The sequence below is a fragment of the Mercenaria mercenaria genome, chromosome 15, assembly GCF_021730395.1.
Source record: "Mercenaria mercenaria strain notata chromosome 15, MADL_Memer_1, whole genome shotgun sequence".
In the NCBI taxonomy this organism is placed as follows: Eukaryota; Metazoa; Mollusca; class Bivalvia; order Venerida; family Veneridae; genus Mercenaria; species Mercenaria mercenaria.
In genome coordinates this window covers 73,764,798-73,772,993 of record NC_069375.1, presented here as the reverse complement: position 1 = coordinate 73,772,993, position 8,196 = coordinate 73,764,798, and the positions used below count along the sequence as shown (strand labels likewise).

General features: G+C 32.5%; 1 long non-coding RNA gene across 1 annotated transcript; it reads left to right on the top strand.

Annotated features, from left to right (window-relative positions):
* Positions 1–1,770: 1,770 nt before the first annotated feature.
* Positions 1,771–5,374, top strand: LOC123549428 (uncharacterized). The gene is made up of 3 exons (XR_008367515.1): positions 1,771–2,126; positions 3,160–3,265; positions 3,813–5,374. It is a non-coding gene; the product is annotated as an uncharacterized LOC123549428 (long non-coding RNA).
* The last annotated feature ends 2,822 nt before the right edge of the window (positions 5,375–8,196 follow it).

Sequence of the window (8,196 nt, the reverse complement as noted above, 5' to 3'; positions counted from 1 at the left end):
ATGACGTAGTAGAATACTAATGGGAAAATGTGGGGATTGCCCAAAATAATTTAGTGCTTATAATGATATTTCAAAATATAATCTAACTGAAATCAGATTATTACACCAATTTAAAAAGGTAATAACACTTGTACAAAGTCATACGATGTAAGTTGAAAACCAATTCACAGAGAGATAATTATGTTTTTATAAATTTGGGATTTACATAATTATTGTTTCAACGGCATCATGGGTACCTAAATCACACGTACTATTTCAGGAAACCTTGAAGTCAACTGGTTTAAGGTTTAGGAGTATATCACCAAAACACAGAAATATTCTATAAACGAACAACATCGTTACCAATCTTTTAACTGACCATTACATGTTCTGCCGTACTGTCCCGTACTTAAAATATTCTGAAAAAGTTGTCCCCCTTTGAAAATGAATGCCATTTGTAAAAATATAAAAATAAACAATTGCTGAAAACTGTGTTCCACCTAGTTATGTGAAATTTCAACACTCGCACGCTATTTCAAATGCATCAAAACGAACATGTGTAACAGTTCCTTGAAAATGGTGAGTTTTCAAAGGCGTTTGACTGTCCGGAAGTGGGGCCCCTATAGGCAGTCATTTTCCGGAATTCAATGTTTAAATCAGTATACTGACACTTGTTTTGTAGAGTAATATATATACGCTATCATTACAAAAACTACAAAACATGTGTCAGTATACTGATATAAACATTGAATTCCGGAACAGGACTGCCTAAAGGGGTCCATCTTCCGGACAGTCAAACGCCTTTAAAAACTCACCATTTTCAAAGAACTGTTACTCAAGTTTGTTTTGATGCATTTGCAATAGCGTGCGAGTGTTGAAATTTCACATAACTAGGTGGAACACAGTTTTCGGCAATTGTTTATTTTTATTTCTTTACAAATGGCATTCATTTTCAAAGGGGGACAACTTTTTCAGAATATTTTAAGTACGGGACAGTACGGCAGAACATGTAATGGTCAGTTAAAATATTTGTAACGATGTTGTTCGTTTATCAAAAATTTCTGTGTTTTGGTGGTATACTCCTAAACCTTAAAGTGCAGTTACGATATATCAACAATCACGCTGTTTTTTAGACTTTGCTTTATGGTTCAAAATAAGGGATAATATTGTAAAATCCTTCTATAAGAATACCGAACATATTTTTTGGGGATTGTGAATATGAAAATAAACTCTATTTCAAAAGCTCTAAAACTATGTCCTAAGAATATGTGTAAGTTCACTTCACAGTAGGTAATGAAGAACGGACACCTCGAAAGTATCAGGATATACAAACTGCATCTTTTTCAAATGGTCTTTTGCATACAGGTCTTTTATATAAACATGAGAAAAAGTTATTAAGATGTAACCTCAATCGCTTAAACAGCCAGTCTGCCCGGTTTAATTAGTTTCGTAAGTTTATCGCAACAGAGTAATACTTTCTTGTCCTGTAGGATGATGAAATTCGTTCAATATCTATATAATAGAATTCTGCATAAGCAAGTCTTATGGGACGTGAAAGATGTTGCACGTTCAATTATATTTGCTTTGTTGTATACTATGTTTCCAAAGGATCTTCTTATAGATTCTATTCTATTCATAATAAATACATTTTGTGTATGTGGCAAGTTCTATTGATTATTTGACAGAAAACAATTTTGCTTGTAGGAATTCGTCCTAAACGTATCTGTCATGTAAAGAACAACTCAATAAAAATGCAGAACCTAAGCATGTGTCAATATATGTGTCGCGCCATGAGATTTTTGGCCCAAATGCGGCGTTACGTCATTCGAGAAAAAGCCGATTAAAGTTACGTCACAAAAATGAGTGGAGTTCAACACGTTTTCGCGTCAATTAATGCATTTTATCAATTAACAAAATATATTTTTGGGACGATAAATGAATGAAGAGACAAACGTCATTTACCAAGCAGGTATTGTAACATTTCCGTGTTTTGACATTTCGTTTCATTATCAAATAATTGACAATTTATCGCCCTTTGTATCAACACGCCATTTGTAAACATGAAAGGTCGTGTGAAAGGAAACTTTTAAACAGTAATTTGACGATTGATTTTAAAGGGATAATGAATGTCATTGAGCGATTTACAGGTAAGTAGTAATATTTACACAGTATGTAGAGTTTTAAAATATTAATTAAATCCATATAGACCGTTTTGTCCTTCGAAAATATCCCGGAATTGTCATCTGGGCTTTAATTCTAGCTAAAAATATTCAGCTCAGAGATGTTTATATGCTGTTACGGACCTCTGATGGTAATGGGAAATAATCAGAAAATTAAAACAGCGTCAGTTAAATTATGTCAGCCAGAACACCCGCAGTTTTTCAAAAAAGGAAATCACCCCCTCCCGGAAACATTTTACCCCCCTTCTCCATTCCACAACTGGGTTACCTCAAATCACCCCCCTTCCCATCAACTTCCTCCAAATACCTCCCTTCTCTTTCCCACCCATTGTCATATGAAATACACCCTTCCTCAGCTTGAGAACTGCTTCCACACTACATTTATAAACTAAATACACCCCATCTCCCCCCTCCTCCGTTTCTTTTAACTGTAAATTACCCTCTCCTATATCCTCCAAATAAGGGGCGGGTGTGGGGGTGGTGGGGGAGGGGGCATTCAGGAAGCTTACTTCTTTCCACAACAGTTTTCACTCTTATTTCTGGTCAGTGTATCAGTATGAAAGTCCAGTATGTCAAAAGTCACTGCCTTATCCATATTTATGTAGTGACTTACAGGAACAGTTGTCAGTTTAAATAAATTATTTCTTATTCATGTCAAACTCACTTCAATTAAAAAAGTATAAAGAATAGCTGTTTGTTTTTATTTTGTATAAAACAGATGCTCAATAGCTTTTCATGTAAGTTTGCATTCAGTTCACTTGACCATGATTGTTGGATTCCTCACCACTACATAATGTTCTTTACAAGTTACAAACAACTTCTACACATTAAATGAATATATTTTAAACTTTAAAGACATTTTGTTAAGAAAGTCATGCTTTTGATTGAAACATATAACACTCATAGTATAAATCTTTGTGTTCTGTGTCCTGAGGTAACTAGCTAGGCCATCTTTATCTCACATTTCAGCTTTTTTTAAAGTATTTTTTTAATTTTACAGATCAACTATTGATGAACTACTGAGAAACATCTGGCATATTGCTATGACCTTAAACAAAAAAAAAGGAATTCTCAAGGCACATACCACATGTTAGAAGAGTTTGTTGGTTTGTAATTTTCTGCATTCTTGCAGTTTTTCTATTGTAAGAAAGATAAATACATCTTAAGAATATATACAAAAAATAAATTCCTCTTAAAATAAGTACAAGTAAGTTAAATAAATCTTAAAATATCATACACATAAATGACCTGATTGTATTAATAGCATTTTGAAAGAAATCATTACTAGTCTAATAGATTCATTCAACAAACATATCTAGCATAAAAAGAGGAGAGTGGGGAAATATGCATAATGATTGAATATCATCATACATGTATTTTCCTAAGAAACTGTTGCAATATTTGAGTATTCATTTAGTTAGACTGAATGAATTAATTCTTTTAAGTGTATGTCTACCAGTATGTCAGAAGATTAGCTAGTTTTTTGTATTCTTGAAAATTATGAGATTGATGGATGGATGGGTACTTATTAGTCATGTTTTTATGTAGATTACACAAAAAGACACTTTTATTTTTAAAAAATGCTTCACAGTATTCTATTCTGTAACTTTCTACTTAAAGGTACTAATACTAATATGTATTTTTGTTTTGCAGAATGGCTGAAGGAAGAAAGAATTTCCAGCCAGAAAAATAAAATTCTTTATGAATTTGTGAATGGAAATGAAACCCAAGGAACTAATATATTTGCTTACCATCCAGTTGAAAGTATGCCAATGAAATAAAGTGCAACTGTCACAGAAGTGCACAAAATAAGGTCATGTTTTCTGCAAAAGTTCACCAAGCTGATTCAAACTACAAATGGGAGTCAAGAAAAAAGTAAAACTAACTGAACTGTCACAGTTCAACTGTGAGAAATGTTTGGTAAAAGTATGTTTTGTTGTCAGAACAGCAGTGAAGTGGTTAGAGTAAAACTGTCTTCATTGTTTAAGCAATACAGAATATTTTTTTTGAAAACATACTCCATGCATAATATATCTTGAGTGCTCTTTTTTTATTTAAATAATCATACAGTTTCAAGAAATTTGACAATAAATGCTATCTTTAATTTTATAAGAAAATAGTGCATTGTTGCCATGGTATTAAACATTAATCTGACTATAAATTATTGTAAAACATCTTTCATGTTTATATGTTCTATTTGTTAAAAAAATTAATGTAAGGTCATATTCTTTTCTAAGTAATAACTGCATCAACAAAACATTATGTTTTCATATGAATCTGCCTTAAACTAGCAAGAGTTGTGTCGTGTGTATCAGAAAATTATGTATATCCCAAACAGTGTCACACCAGTTTACATGAAATGAGGTTTTCTTACTTTTGAATATGAAATTAGACAGCTTTCAATATAAATAATATTTTGAAAAACACTTTAACATATTCAATTATTTCAAGAACTTGATAGAAATGGTACTTTTGGTAAGAAAATACATCATGGTTGCTATGGTAACGAGTCACTGATCAGTGTGACATCTGTACTACTACTTTAAGCAAAATCAGTTTATAATATTTCTAATAATTATATCTTTTTGCCTGATTTTCTGTCTAACAGTTACAGAGAAATATGTCAATGAGTCAAGTGTTCTAACAACAAGGTTAATTTGTCATAGTTTTGTCATGTTATCTAACCCGTAATCCAGTAAATCTATTTTTGTACAAAAGAAAGACATATTTAGATTTTTGCAAAAAAACTGTTATCTTTAAACTTTGTCTGTACACTGGAAAATGTTGACGGTATATTAACTTCACTTTCTTGATGTAAATTTTGGCTGGATTTATCAAGGAACTATTCAAATTGGATTTAACAACTGTGTTGCCATGGAAACGATTTTAAGGGGAAAATAATATGTGCTTATATGAAAAAAAGAAACAGAAAGAAAGAAAGAAATTTAATTAACTGTATGTTGTGTTTGATATTTCATTATGTATTTTTTTTCATATTATTTTAAGAAGGAGTCTGAATTAAGATATTCTGCCTCTATTTTGGTACAGTTAGACGAAAATATGGTGTCCGAAAAGCGGTAATTTCTCCATAACAACGGCTGATTTCTGTTGTCAAATAGCAGATTTTTACTTGGAACATGACAATCTGTCAGATTACCTGAAAACCCCATTTTCGACCAAAATCTCATTTAGGCCAAAAATCTCATGGCCTGACACATATACTGACCCCCTTTACATAACCGTAGTTGTTGAAATTATGGCATTAAACCCTATAAAAGGTGAACGATCATCTTCTCAATAAAAGTTACTATTTGCTCGAAATAATCAGATTGGATGTTTCATAAAAGCAGGATTAAATTGCTCAATAAGTTATCTTTTGCTAAATTGTAATACATTTTCTTTGCATTTTCAATGATCGTCATTTTGTAGTTTATTAACAGGGAAATCATAAAGAGGATATTTCAGCTCACATATTAAAAACAAAACAACAGTTGAACACATGTTTTATGTGTAAAAAATACGCTTGCAAAGCACGAGTGTAGTTTGCATTCAAGTACTAACCCAAGGGTCAGGCTAATATTTGATAAACAACCTGCGCTCTCAAAAATAACTCCTTCAAAACAAAGGAGCCGTGCGGTAAGTGGCATACAAGTACATTTATATCGGTAATTTTCAAAATTTTCGAAATCATATGCACCCATTTGTTGAAAAAAATAATCCCTACCGCAAAGCTTATACCTATTTCTCATACAAATAAAATGCCAATTCTTGCTTGCAGAATAACATCTGATGTCTAAATGAAAGCATAATTCTATCCATTGAAGAGTGTAATGTTGGCCGCTAAATTATCCTTCAGGCGGCATTACTTGCTACATTTCGACCAGCACAAAGTTGCACTAATTCGGGAATATCTTATTGCATCTGTCACGGTTTAATTGTTTACACACAATTGTTATCTTTGCTGTGCGTAACTGTTAACACGTTTACTGATAACGCAATGACGTTATTGTTGACTCTCTGACTTCTGCGAATACCAATAGTATACGACGGCTTCGAATTCATTCATTTCTTTTTTAAATTTAATGTTATATTATTGTATCGATATTGCTTTTCGTCTCACAATATTTCGATATGTAGCATCTTTACGTTTATTTTTTTTACTTGACATATTGTAGTACTCATTTCATGATTATTCTTTTATCTTCTGTCCGTTTCATGAGGGAGTCCTTCTCTAGGCCTGGATTTTCTGCTATTATTTGGAAATTCTGGTAACAGGTAATTTGTCTTTTGAACTAACATTTTTTGAAGATTTTAGTTGACATTTTCCAAAATTGTTTACTGACATATAGATAGAATATTGATGGATACTAGTGTATTATTTTAAATGTTGAACCATAAATGTCAAGCAGTATAGCATTTTGTCCACAATCCCGATGTAGGCAACTGAAAGTTTTGTCCTTCTAGATATCTGCGCAGCAAACAAAATGTCAGTTAGGAAATGCATATATTTAGTTATATCGCTATTTAGGTTCGGACATCGAAATTTAACTTACGGAAGTATTCGGAATATTCATGAGGGCCAAGTCAAGACTTAAATAATCATTAAACAATGTCTCCAGTTTCATTCGATTGTGTCAAAATGTGGTAGAGATGAAAAAAAAGGTTAGAACAATGGTCGAGTATATTTTACAAATATTTGAACAAAGGTGTTAACTTCTCCAAGTATTTGTCAATGCTAGATATTTTTATATCGGTCTTTATATAAATGAATATCTCAGCGTTTGAACAGTTCGACCTTGCCTGTAACATTGTCAGTATATTAATGTGTACCGATTGTTGAACAAACAGACCTTGAACGACAATTATATTATTTTTCAAAGCAGACGGTTTATTTTATGACCCATGGTTCAAACAAAATACCTCCATATATGGGTTATAAAGCTATTATTCTATTCAACGAAACGGGTGTTTCAATGACATTGTAATGTTAAAATTCGGTCTTTCATGAGCCTGTATATTGTTCTCTAAATATGTGGCTAAGTTCGTTTAAAACTTAATCTGAAATACGACACGGCTGTTTATTCTCCGGTCAGGAACTATTTTGTTATCGGAAGGCGAATAATAACAAAATTGTCTTTTATTTTCTGTCTGGAGCGGCAAGTGGCCGTAAAGCCGTAAGGCTACGGATGTTCCGTTTTAGGTAGTTTTCATTTTGTATGATATATTTGGTTGTATTTAAAGTATATTCAAACTGTAGACCTGTACTATCACTTTTAATACAACCAAGCATTTTATGTCAATATAGAAAATATTTTGTCGTGAGTTATATCTGCCTTGGGGTTCGATTTTGGTCTCTAGATACAAGTATGTTCCAACAATTTCATACAAAAACTAGAATTACCATCATGACAACATAAACAATACAGTTATTCTGTGGCGCGTCTCTATGCAAAATGTTACAGAATGGACTTTATGGGCAAACTTACTCAGAGTTCAAGCAATACATGGACCAATTCACTATACCACGTCGCTATCAAAGCTATCTCAATAGCAAGGAAGTATGTGTACCCTTATACTTAATCCTACTACACCCCCTCCTCCCGCTCCATTTTAGAATTCGTCCTCGAATTCCAGAGTTTCAACCTCTGTTTGACTTTCCAAGTTGTCCATTCCTATCTGCTTGTGATATATTTATACCGGACGCCAAATGTAACAGAATTGAATCGAACCACTGACCTCTCCAACCTAAGACGGACACTCTATCATGTTGTTATAAAAGCTAGCTCAATAGCAAGGAAGTTTAAGTGCATCTTTATACTCACCCTACTAAATGTGTTTTAATGTCTAAACATCTGAATAAACGTAACAGTATGTAATTTACATGTGGCATGTATTTGACAATTTCTTTGTAAAGTTATTCAACTTTAATGTAAAGAAATTGACTCAACAAGTTTGCATATATAGTTGTTAAACACTTAAATTCAGGAAAGGCCTAAATCGACAGCCTGTCATTTTATAGTACAACTGTATTTTTTAT